This window comes from Protopterus annectens, chromosome 13.part0 (assembly GCF_019279795.1).
Source record: "Protopterus annectens isolate FY-2018-M chromosome 13.part0, PAN1.0, whole genome shotgun sequence".
NCBI classification, from domain to species: Eukaryota; Metazoa; Chordata; order Ceratodontiformes; family Protopteridae; genus Protopterus; species Protopterus annectens.
This window is the reverse complement of record NC_056747.1, coordinates 617,359,974-617,371,987: the sequence shown is the minus strand read 5'-3', so window position 1 is coordinate 617,371,987 and position 12,014 is coordinate 617,359,974. Positions and strand designations below refer to the sequence as shown.

Here is a 12,014-nt window from a genome sequence, read left to right as displayed (position 1 = left end):
TTTCATATTTAGGAAAGAAAACAGGAGGTTAATGGATTGATTAATGTTTGCTTCAGAAGCTACTTTAGGAAAAAGGACGGGTTGGTCCTGAGGTAAACACGGTCGGATGAAATACCAAGTAAGGAGGTTTAGCTGATAATGCTTGGAGCTCTGAAACTCTCTTGGCCGATGTAATGGCTACTAAAAGGCTGTCTTGAAAGACAAGAATTTGAGATCCACCGTAGCAGCTGGTTGAAGGGGCGGTCAAGGCCTGGAGAACTAGGGAAAGGTCCCAAGGAGGAACCGCTTGTTTTACAGGGGCCTGAGAAGGAAAGTACCTTTAAGGAAAATTTTACACAACTTGGCTGACATGAGTGGACTAGAGTCATGACCAATGTGATAATGAGAAATTGCCGCCAGTTGTACTTTGACTGTGGAACTGCTGGCACCATCGTTAAAAAGAGTGGTTAGAAAGTCAAGCACTAAAGGGAGAGGAACCGTGAAGGGATTCAGGCCTTGCCGCCCCCGGCACAAAGAAAACCGTTTCCACTTGCTGCGGTAGACTTTCCTAGTGGACGGTTTATGAGCTGCCACCAGGATTGCCTTAACAGGAGACGAAATACCGGGAGTCCTGATCAAGAGTGGAACTGGAGCAGCCAAGCGGTCAGCTTCAGGTTGTCCAGGTTCGGAGGAGATATGCAGGATGGGTGAGATATCAGATCCGGAATGGGATCTAGAATCCAAGGAGGATTCACCGAGTGAGACCTTAGAAAGGGGAACCAGATCTGTCGAGGCCAAAACGGAGCAATGAGAATCATTCTGCAACCCACCTGAGAGGCTTTCTGAAGAACTTGGAGCATCAGAGGCAAGGGTGGATAAGCATACAGAAGACCGGGTGGCCAAGCATGCACCAGAGCGTCTCTTGGAGAACCTCCTGGAGGAGGAATCAGAGCGAAAAAACTGTCGCACTTGGTGTTTGAGGGAGAGGCAAAAAGATCGCATGAAGGAGTTCCCCACCGTGCGAATATGCGTTCCGCTACTTGAAAATTGAGAGACCACTCGTAAGGGGTCAGAATGGTGCGACTGAGCTTGTCCGCCAGGATGTTGGACCGACCCGGAATGTGCGTTGCTATTAGAAAGCGGTTGGTGGAGATTGCCCATTCCCAAACTCTCATGGCTTCTCGACAAAAAGGGTAACACCTTGTTCCCCCTTGCTTGTTGATGTACCAGACAACTGACATGTTGTCCGATTGAATCGCAATTGTTCCCAAGGGAAGAAAGTCCTGAAGTGCTAGCAACGCTAAGAGCACTGCTCTCATCTCTAGAACGCTGATATGCAGTAAGGTCTCTGAATCGTTCCACGTGCCTTGGACGGTCCGGCCCGCAAAATGCCCCCCCCACCCGAGGCGGGAGGCGTCCGTGGTCACCGTGGTGAGAGGGGGAGAAGCACAAAATGGGTGGCCTCCGTGGAGATCTGGGGAGCGAAGCCACCACAGGAGGGACCGCTTGCAAGCCTTGCTGATTGCAATGGGATGATGCATAGGGAGAGCAAGGTATGACCATTGTACTAAGAGAGTCCACTGGAGGATGCGCATATTGAGCCTGGCAAGAGGAAGAAGTGCTATAGTAGACGCCATGGACCCTAGAGCCCTCAGGACCAACTCCGCCGGAACAGAACTTGAGTGGAGAATGGCCCGCACCTGGAGCTGCAGATTTTGAACTCTGTCCGCAGTGAGGAAGGCTTTTAAACTCCTTGTGTCTAACCTGGCCCCTATAAAATCTAAGAGCTGTGTGGGCGCCAGGTTGGATTTCTTTGTATTTATTGTAATGCCCAGAAAGGGAGCAAGATGGAGGAAGGAGTCTCGCGCCAATAGTAGTAAATGCCTTGCTGGGGCGGTAAGAAGCCAGTCGTCCAGGTAGGGGAAGACCTGCACCCCCTGAAGCCTCAGGTGGGCCGCTACCACTGCTAATACTTTGGTGAACACCCTGGGGGCTGTGGTGAGACCAAAGGGAAGGACCTGGAACTGGTAGTGACTGGCTCCCAGCCGGAAGCGGAGGAACCTCCTGGAGCACCTGTCTATCAGGATGTGGTAGTACGCATCTTTGAGGTCTATAGAACACATCCAGTGATTTTCTCCCAGAAGGGGGAGAATAGATTGCAGAGTGACCATTCGGAATTTTTCCTTGGGGACTGCCAGGTTCAAGAGAGAAAGGTCTAAAATTGGTCTTAGTTCCCCCGTCTTTGTTTGGCACTAAAAAGAACCTGGAGTAGAACCCTGATCCGATCTGGTCTGGGAGGACGGGCTGGATGGCTCTTTTCTTTAGCAGATGGCCAATTTCTGCCAAAGCGGCCTCCCGTTGACCGGGTGGAACGTCTGGGAGGGACTTCAACTTTGGAAAGTGATGAAAAGGGATGCGGTATCCTCTGGATATGATCTGGAGAAACCAGCGGTCTGATGTTATGGACTCCCATGCCGCTAGGTGCCCCGAAAAAGTCCCCCGACTGCCTCCAGAGTGGAGCAGCCGGGCAACCCCTCAGGGTTGCTGCGCGGGCCGTTCAGAGAAGGGTTCTCTAGACCCGAAGTTCCTGGGAGCCCCTCTGCTTCTAGGGCGGCGTCCTCCCTGTCCTCCTCTGCCACGGAAGGACTGGTTGTCCGGAGCAGGCTGGGATTGCTGCGACTTCCAGAACCACATCTTCTTCTGACCATTTTGGTTCCTAGAGTAGGGCCTCTGGGGTGCAGAGAAGCGGATTCCGACGGCAGACAGCGTCTTCCCGTCCTTCTCGCTCTGGGTCAAAGTGTCGCGAACGGTTTTGCCAAAGAGGGCAGAACCATCAAAGGGGGCGTTCGCAAATGACGCTTTGAAGGGCTCAGAAAAATCGCAGTGACGGAGCCAGGCCTGACGTCTAGTGACTAGACCTGCCCCTGCGGCTCTTGCGGTGCCTTCCGTAGCATGGGAGAGTAGCCGCATAAAGGTATTAGTAACTGATCTAAGAGTGGCCATGCGGGTGGAGTGCAGCATTTTGTCCTCCTCCGACATGGACTCTGGGGGAGATGCAGCGTATTCCTTAATGAGATCTCGCTGCATCCTAATGACGTGTGCCAGGTAGTTCAGCGCCCTTACCGCGAAGGTCGCTGAACTAAACATCCGCTTCCCCAAGCGGTCCATCATCCGAGACTCCTTGCTCGGGGGATGGACTGAGGGACTCTCCTGAGCAAGTTCCCTCTTGGTGGCCGCTGCCGTCAACATGGCATCCACCGGAGGCCCCTTACTCCAATGGGCACGGTCAGACGGTGGGCTGAGGATCCTATCGGGCCTCTTAGGGATTGGCTCCACGGTGTCCGGTTCCTTCCACGCCCTGGTGGTAATGAGGTCCACCAGGGGGTCGGCAGGAGGGGACACCCAAGAGGTAGACGGGCCCGCTTCAAATGCCTCCAAGAACACGGACTCGTCCGAGGAAGACTTGGGGGCAGACCACCCCCCCTTATACGGAGCATTTCCATGATGTCTCCAAATGAGACATCCTCGGGGGGTGACCGTGGGGAGCCTTCCCCTTCCTCCAAATCCGTGTCTTCCGTGAGAGACTCGGGGGAGTCAATGTGCCTCCTTTTGCACGTATGCTTGCGAGGAACATCCTCTGGGGGCTGTCAGAGGACTCCTCGCAAGCAGCAACCTGTTCCAGGGGAGCAGCTTGGGGCACAGAAGCGGGCTGTCCCGAGGGCCGGATGGTGGAAGCCTGACCCAGTGCAGAGGGAGCGCGGGACGGAGACGAAACAAGTGCCGGGGGTCCAGAGACCCTCAACAGGGCCCACTCCACTACATCAAACGCCGAAGGGGAGCCGACCCCGACCAAAGGATCCGACAATCGGCTCCCCCTCGGATCCGAAGAGTGGATCGGAGCCGGCGCGGCGCTTCGGATCCGAAGGGACAGTGCGCTCCGACACAGACGGCGCCGAAGGAGCACTGATCCCCCTGGATCCGAGGCTCGGATCCAGGCTCCGAGAGGTCGGATCCGATGCACTCGAGGGCAGGGTCGGATCCGAAGTACCAAGTACTATCGGCGCCGACCCACCCCCGGCTCCGAAGCTGCTCGGCTCCAACTGCTCGGAACCCGGGTAGCGGGTCGGGGAAGGAGCAATCGGCTTGTAAAAGGGGGTCGAGCTCCCCAGAGGGAGGCAAGAGCACTCCCATCTGCATCTGGGCCTGGATGAACCTTCTCATCATCCGGTCCAGATCAGCATCCGAAAGGCTATACGTAGATCTCGACGAGGCTACCGAGGTAGGCCTAGAATGCCTCCTCGATAGCCTCGACGGAGATCGGGTCTCCTCCTCCTCAGGTCCCGTTGAAAAACACACTGGAGACCGGAGCCGAGGAGGAGGAGATCGAGCCAACAATGGAGCCGGGGGAGAAGCCCGCTTGGCTGGCGGGGCCGAAACAGAGGTCTCGGGCCCGCCGCTTAGGGTGCTTCTCCCTCCGGTCCCTTTTCCTAGCATCCCTCTCCTCCGAACCAGAAACGGGAGGTTGAGTCCCAGGAGGAGGAGGGAGCGCAGAGGAATAACCGTGGGGACGGTTACCCCCGAAGGAGCGGAGGTCGGAGCAGAGTCCGGCGGTAAAAGGCCCGCCAAAACAAGCTTGGACCTCCGCTCCTTCAATGCCCTGGGGTTGAACCCTGCACAAATGGAGCATCCAGATGTGAGGTGTTCAACCCCCAGGCATCTAACACACCGAGTGTGGCCATCAGCTGGGGAAAGCTTATGGCCACACTCGGAGCATTTAGAAAAAATAGACTTGGGCTGCTCAGACATCCCAAGCTACAATAACAGTTACTATAACTAAAGTAAGTAACTAAAGAAAAAACAAAAATCACTCACAGGCCCAACACACACACTGCGCTACCAGCGAGGGGAGGGATATAACTTTTAGCTTAAACACTAAAAAAAGTAATAATACCAAAAGGGAAACCTACACTTTCACACAAATCAACCAAAAAAATCTTTAAATTTTACAATTTAAACACTTAAACTAGCACTTAGCTGGAGAGCTGGAAAAACAATCTGGTCACCATGCGCGGCAAACGAGATCTGAGGTCATGAGGGTAGAGCAGGGTATTATGGGTGAGGGGAGGAGCTGAGAGCTTGGATCCATAGCTGGTAAACCATGCCGGTTCGGATCCGATATCGGATCCATAACCCACAGGTTGCAGACAAATGAATCTCCTACTTCAGATCAATTGTTTCTAATATTTTAGACAAAGGTGATAGGATTGCTATTGGACGATAACTGGTGAGCTCTAAGGAGTTACCACCTTTGTGCAGTAGAATGATATGTGATGTTTTTCAAGATTTGGGTATTCTACATTCTGATAGAGACCTATTTATGAGAACAGAAACTGGATAGGCTATGGCATCAGCAGATATCTGAAGGAAATCTGCTGGTAGGTTGTCTGCTGCTAGTACAGTTGGTTTAAGTTTTTTAAGGAGTTTGTAAATTACCTTGGTGGACACTGAGTAAAGGATGAATTTGGTGGTATTGTCTTGACTATTGGGGTGGGTTGGGGTATTTGTTGGTGTGGGGCTACAAGTACTGTTTTGGGCATTGGCAACAGTTTCGGTAAAGAATTTGTTGAATTGTGTGGGAATATTTTCAAGATTATTTGGTAGCACTGGGGATGGAGTAGTGGATTTTCCTGGGTGGAGTATGCCATTTAGAGTGGCCCAGAATTTTTGGGAGTTGAGAACATATTTTTCTTGCATGTATTTATAGTAATTAGTTTTGTCTGATTTGATTTTTTTTGGCTTTGTTACAAAGTTCTAGATACTTTTCACCACTGTCCTATCTCTCATTTTTCATTTCTTTAAAGATTTTTTGTGTGATGCAGTGTGGCACGCCACCTTGCTTAACTATGCTAAATAGTGCTATACTGACATACACTTTTGGAACAATATTAATCACATTCAAAAAGTGCATCTGCACCCTATTTCGAACCCATGACCATCACAGCTGCAGAGCAGCGGTTCATCCCACCAAGCCACACTGCTGCTAATGAAAACAAGTGTTTTACGCAAAATATACTAATGCTGCAGTTCATCTCTAAGTGTGCCACACTGTGCAAATCAGCTACGAGAATTATAGGTTCATAGGTAGGTACTAGGCTAGCTGCCCGAAGGCATTTATAAGCCTAGCCAGAATATCTTGGCTTTCACTGCCCCCTTAGATTAGTTCCCTGTGCCTCTGTCCAGCACAGCCACTGAAGTGATCCCCGGGGTAAATTTCTGCTTCTCATCCACTTGTTAAGGTTTCTCTTGAAGAGTGTTAGCGAGGAGCTCTGCCTAATGTAGATTGGAATCTTGTTCCAAAGCATGGGAAGTCTCTGGCACAGGAAATCTATCCCTCCAGCACATCCTATTTATTGCTGTGGTGAGGTTTGGATCCCTGGAGCGTGTGGCTCGATGGGATAAGGTTTTCTTTGGGTGGAGCATGTCCATCAGTTCTGGGTTGGACATGGCCTTGTATGTCAGGCAGAGATCACCTCTGAGTAGGTGGTATGCAACCGAGTACAACTGGAGTTTCTTCAGTCGAGCTGCATAGGGCATCTGTTTGAGGCCGGTGATCCTCTTGGTAAGGTACTTCTGTGGTCTTTCCAGCTGTTGCTGGTGTCTTGTAAGGTACATCCCAAATGGGGCGTTATACTCTATGATGGGTCTGATGAGTGATGTGTAGAGGGGCACAATGATCTCTTTTGATTGGATGCGAACCCTTTTCTGATTAGGTGGGCCACATAGAAGGATTTTCTAACCACTCTGGCAATGTGATTATCAAAGGAGAGATTACTATCTACTTGGGTCCCCAGATCCCTTATTACGTTTTCCGTATTTAGGGGCTACCACCTACGTGGTTGTTTGTGGGTACTTTGTTTTTTTCCAAAGGGGATGACTATGCACTTTTTGGCATTTAGCTTGAGGCCATGATTTTGGCACCAGGTATCCGTCTCAGTGAGACCCTTTTGGAGGATGTCTATGTCAGCCGGAGAGTCAATTACAGACCCTAGTTTGCAGTCGTTTGCGAACTTGGTGAGCTATAGTCCTCCTGTGCTTGCCTGTACCTCTGAGAAGTATATGCCGAACAGTAGGGGTCCTAGGACTGAGCCCTGAGGAACGCCACTTGTAACCGGTTTAGAGTCGGACCTAGCTCTCGCAACTCTCACCATGTGGGTTGTCCATGAGCCAGTTGGCAACCCATCTTGTGGCATAGGGGTTTATGTTCAGGCTGGCGAGCTTGTCTATAATAGCAGAATGGGGAATGGTGTCGAAGACCTTTGCGAGGTCTAGGTAGGCTGTGTGTACCACCTTCCCCTCGTCTATAGCCTTGGTAACTGTCTCAAAGAAGTCCACCAGGTTTAGGAGGCATGATCTACCCTTAACAACGCCGAACTGGGTAGGGTCCAGTGTTTGGAGGTTCCCAATGTCTCTGTTAATGAGTTCCATGATGATGCGCTCCATAGCCCTGCAGTCCAAGCTAGTCAGGCTTATAGGGCGATAGCACAACCATCAACAAAGGAACACCCATTCACGCATGTCGTCACACAGAAGACGCTCTAACTGAGAATCGAACAGGCAATGTCTAACTGTGAGGTGACAACGCTACCGCAGCACCACCACCGCAGTCCCACTTTAATTTAAATTATTAAACACTAAATTTACTGGGGCATTTTTAGACCAAGGATGACAAGAGGCTGACTACATGAGCAAAACAATTCTCCCTGGTTAGATGCACTTCAGTGTTTGTTGGCTCTGTCTGTGCAAGTGTACTGCACAGCAGTTAAAAACACTACTAAAGTAACATGCCATCGCTTTATATGGAAAGTTAAAAGAAATATGGCTAAGATCACAGATGTTCTTAAACTGTATAACACATATTTGGAGACTGCAAGTCAAATGCAATCAAGTGAGTTTGACTGATAAAAAAATAGAAACCCAGCTAAAACACCTCACTAAGAAAATGATAACTACCTATACACTAATCAAACACAATTATTAATTTAAATATAATCATTTCAAACATGAAGGAAGTATTTATAATCATCATCTAGTGGCTGACAGACAAGGATGATTTTCAGTTGAAAGTATTGTTTACACTAACATATTTACAAAACTTCCAAGAAAATATAGAAATTTAGAAAATTATAGATAGTCTTTTCCCTAGTCCAGTAAAATCTCTAGGGATAATGATGTCTGCAGCTTAAAGGTAATTTTCCCAGGACAGAAGAAAAATGCTGTAATTAAAGCAATATCCAAAAACGTTGCCATTACATGTTATCTTTTGTAACACAACGCAGCCAGGCTTGCAGCAAAAAACAAAACAAAAAAAAAAACAAAAAAAAAAACTCAAGGGTACAGAGCCGAGTCCAGCACCTACCTCGGTTTATATAATGTATCTCGTCTTCTTCACATCAGTTCCCTTCCCGATTCCCGAAGAAAGTAACTAACTGTCAACTGCTCTTTCTTTTCCTCTCTCTGACTGCAGTGCAAGCCCTCCTTAGCCAAAACAAAAAAAAATAAAGTTGTTTAACTTTCTTTTTACCAAGCACAAGCACCACCAACGACAATGCCGGTATGATCCACTGAACGGTCCCAACAAGACAAGTACAGTACTACTGTGCTAGTGCTACTGATTGTTTCTCGCTCTCTTTTTTGAGAAGAGAGCGAGAACCAATCAGTAGCAATCCAGCCATCCACGTCATGTACATGCCTGCGGACGTGGCAGTCCAAACCCCCTTCTAATTTACGGTGCGGTTAAACCGCATAGACTTCTGGGCATCACACTGATGCTTTTTCTTTAATCTGGACTGCCTTTGTCAGCAGTCAGATAGCAGATACTACGTTGCAAAAAAAAAAAAAAAAAAAAAAAAAAAACCCCCCGGAATTCAACAAGCATGCGCAGTTCGAGTTCCGGGACTTTGCAGACTCACTGTACTGTTGCGTTAACACACAAACACAAAATAAATTGTCATTATTTATTTATTTATTTTATGGCAAATGTCAAATGCACCTCCATCTTTTTCCTGGGAGGGCTGCAGTCCTGCAGTCCAATAGCACGAGCCGCGCCTGGTGGGTACTCTCAATCTGGCCCTGCCTAGACAACAAGGCTGCCACATGTCCCACACTTACTCTTAAAGCTTGTTGTCCTGCAAAGTGTTCACCTTTTCTGTCTATGCCTATTACCTGCAACAGCACCTTCAGCTGCAGCCTGTAGCACACACATTTGTATGTAAATAGTAGCTGCTACAGACATTCTCTCTGCCATGACGCAGTATCTGTCCCCCACTATTTTCCAATCTAACATATGAGAAAGGGGTTGCAATCTACATTGATGCCTTGTATCTTGTTCAGTGGTTGCAAGGGACTGATTGATTATACTGCAAGTCAGCCCTGCAGGCTCCAATTAGCATTTCAGAAGCATAGACTAGATCAGAGGCAATCACTTGCTAATAGACAACCATGTTAAAAAGGCAAACAGATAGCTAGGGGAAACATTGTGTATGAGAGTTACTTTGCATGGTCAACTCGTTGGCACAACATTTATATATTTCTGTATCATTCAACACAGGAGTATTGTACTCTATCAGATATGTAACCTTTTTTTCCAACATGATGCATATGTGTCCATATACTTAGGGGGAATGGGAGTTAAAGCAGTAAGCCTTGCTTGAAACTGTACTGATGACATGTCACTGATCTGCAGATGTGTTACACTTACAGAGGAACTAGAGTAAAGTACTATTAGAATGCTCTGTGTTAATTAGGTATACCACACCTTGGAAATTTCCTGCTGACAGCGGTGGTAATACTACACTGCTATTTGTGTGGCACTTATCATTTTAAATATTATAAGGGAGGTTTACAAATATGGGCCACAACTTAATGGACTGCTGTGATGGGTGTGTGATCATGCAACAGTATTTGTCATGGCGCAAGCAGGAATAGATGATTACTGCTACTCTCCTACTCACATCCACAACTTTACTATGTTTGCATGGTTTTGAACATGAGATGTGTAACCAAGCAGTGCCTACTGGTCGCCATCTATTATTGCTGTATGTCTGCATACTATACACCCACATATGTGATCCAAACATAAGTTCCCATTTTGCTGTCTATGAAGGAATATGCATCCCTGATATTGGGGCCCTTTTACAGAGGCGGAAAACGATACTATCCTGGAAGCCCTCCGTCAACACCATCAACTCCTGCTGCCTGGGGGGAGGACAAATACGGAAGAGCAGGCAGCAGTGTGGGCCAACCTGGTTCACAATGTAAATGCAACTGGTTACCAGAGCAGGGCATATGAGCAACTGTGACACTGTGCAACCAACATGATAAACGCCGCCCGCAGAAGAGCAGCAGATGTGGCCAGGGATCATGTTGTCACCTGTGGAGGGCCTGTCAGCCACTGAGGAATTCCTGGTGAACCTGGGAAAACAGGACAGCTCCCAGGCATCCATCATACGGGGTATCGTGGATGTGGGTGCCACCATTTCCACACAAAAGGAGTGTCCAGGTGTGATTACTTGGATCAGCATTGCAATACTGTGGCATTCAGTGTATCAGGGTGTACATAGTATTACATGTCTGGCAGGTATTTTTATGTGTGGGGGGTTAGTTGCAGTGCGAAACTCATGCTCAGATTATGACCAACAGACCAATTAGCATAGTATGCATTGTAAATGTGAGTTATTTGGACACAGTAGCCTGTCATTATGCAACATGGGTTGCTGTTTACATTACCTCTCCCTCAAATTTTCACAGGACTGTCAGGAATCAGGCATGGTCATGCTCCTGATCCTGGTAAGCATTGTGTTACAGCTGTAGATTTAGTGCATAGTATTCGCTACAGTGTCATCACAGGCCTGCCAGCTGGATTGATGTACTGTCTGCAAGGTTGTCAGCCTTACAGGTTTGTACCAAAAGAACACAATTTACAGTCATAACTATGCTTGTAGTTAATAGGTGTGTACTAGGCTAATGGCCCTAGAGCCTTTACATGCCTAGCCCATAGGATTACCCTGGCATCGTGCCACCCGAACTTAGTTCCCAGTGCCTCTGTCGAGTAAAGCCACTGGAGTGATCCTTGGGGTGAATTTTCTATTTCCCATCCACTCATCAAATTTCTCTTGAAGACGGCCAGTGAGGTGCATATGTATATATATATATATATATATATATATATATATATATATATATATATATATATATGTACACACACACATACACACACATATCTATAGGGGTGACAGATATGTATACATATATGTATGTAGCTGTAGACATATCTATATATGTCACGTTATTTTGAGTGGGGAGCAACAGAATTGCGCTCTGCTTTACTAAGTGTATGAGCATGCCTAGTGTGCCAGTGTGACTTCTGCTTGTTATAAACTGACTCCAGCCCAGGTTTTATGTCTCACACAAAATGACATGTGTCTCCTGTTTCTGCACTGCTGCACGTCACTGAACTTGCTTACGACTTTCTTCAGTTGTGTGATGTACTTAATATGTCACAAAGGTTAATAATATTACACCACAAACATGCTGACAGTCAGTAGCACAAACAGTAATAATGCCTGACATCCAAAATAAATGGTTACATCTAAATTAGAACCAAGAATGCCACCACATAAGCTAATTACCCTTGTCCTGTGAGCCACACAAGCTGTTTGACAGGGATCATTCATTAATCACACAATGAACTACATAAAAATATATATTATTATTCCTGCGCTAAGTAAGATATGGAATGCATGATCAATTTCTATGTTACTGCCCTGAGACTGCCTGATGTGCTGATATACGACTGATGAGTTTTTGTTACAGCAGTTACAACGGAACACTGCTGTTTGGGGTTGGTGGAACACCACCACATCTTCTGTTCGGATACACAGTAGTCTGACTATCATGTCACCCCACTGTCTAACATCTCCCTTAACAGATGTACCAGTAATCTGTTGCAGTAGGACTGCATGAGTATTCCATGCATG

General features: G+C 47.7%; 1 protein-coding gene across 3 annotated transcripts in view; it reads right to left on the bottom strand.

Annotated features, from left to right (window-relative positions):
* TEX14 (testis expressed 14, intercellular bridge forming factor) overlaps positions 1–12,014 on the bottom strand; it is a 3,435,352-nt gene that overhangs the window by 1,410,208 nt on the left and 2,013,130 nt on the right. The gene's annotated exons all lie outside the window — the stretch shown is intronic.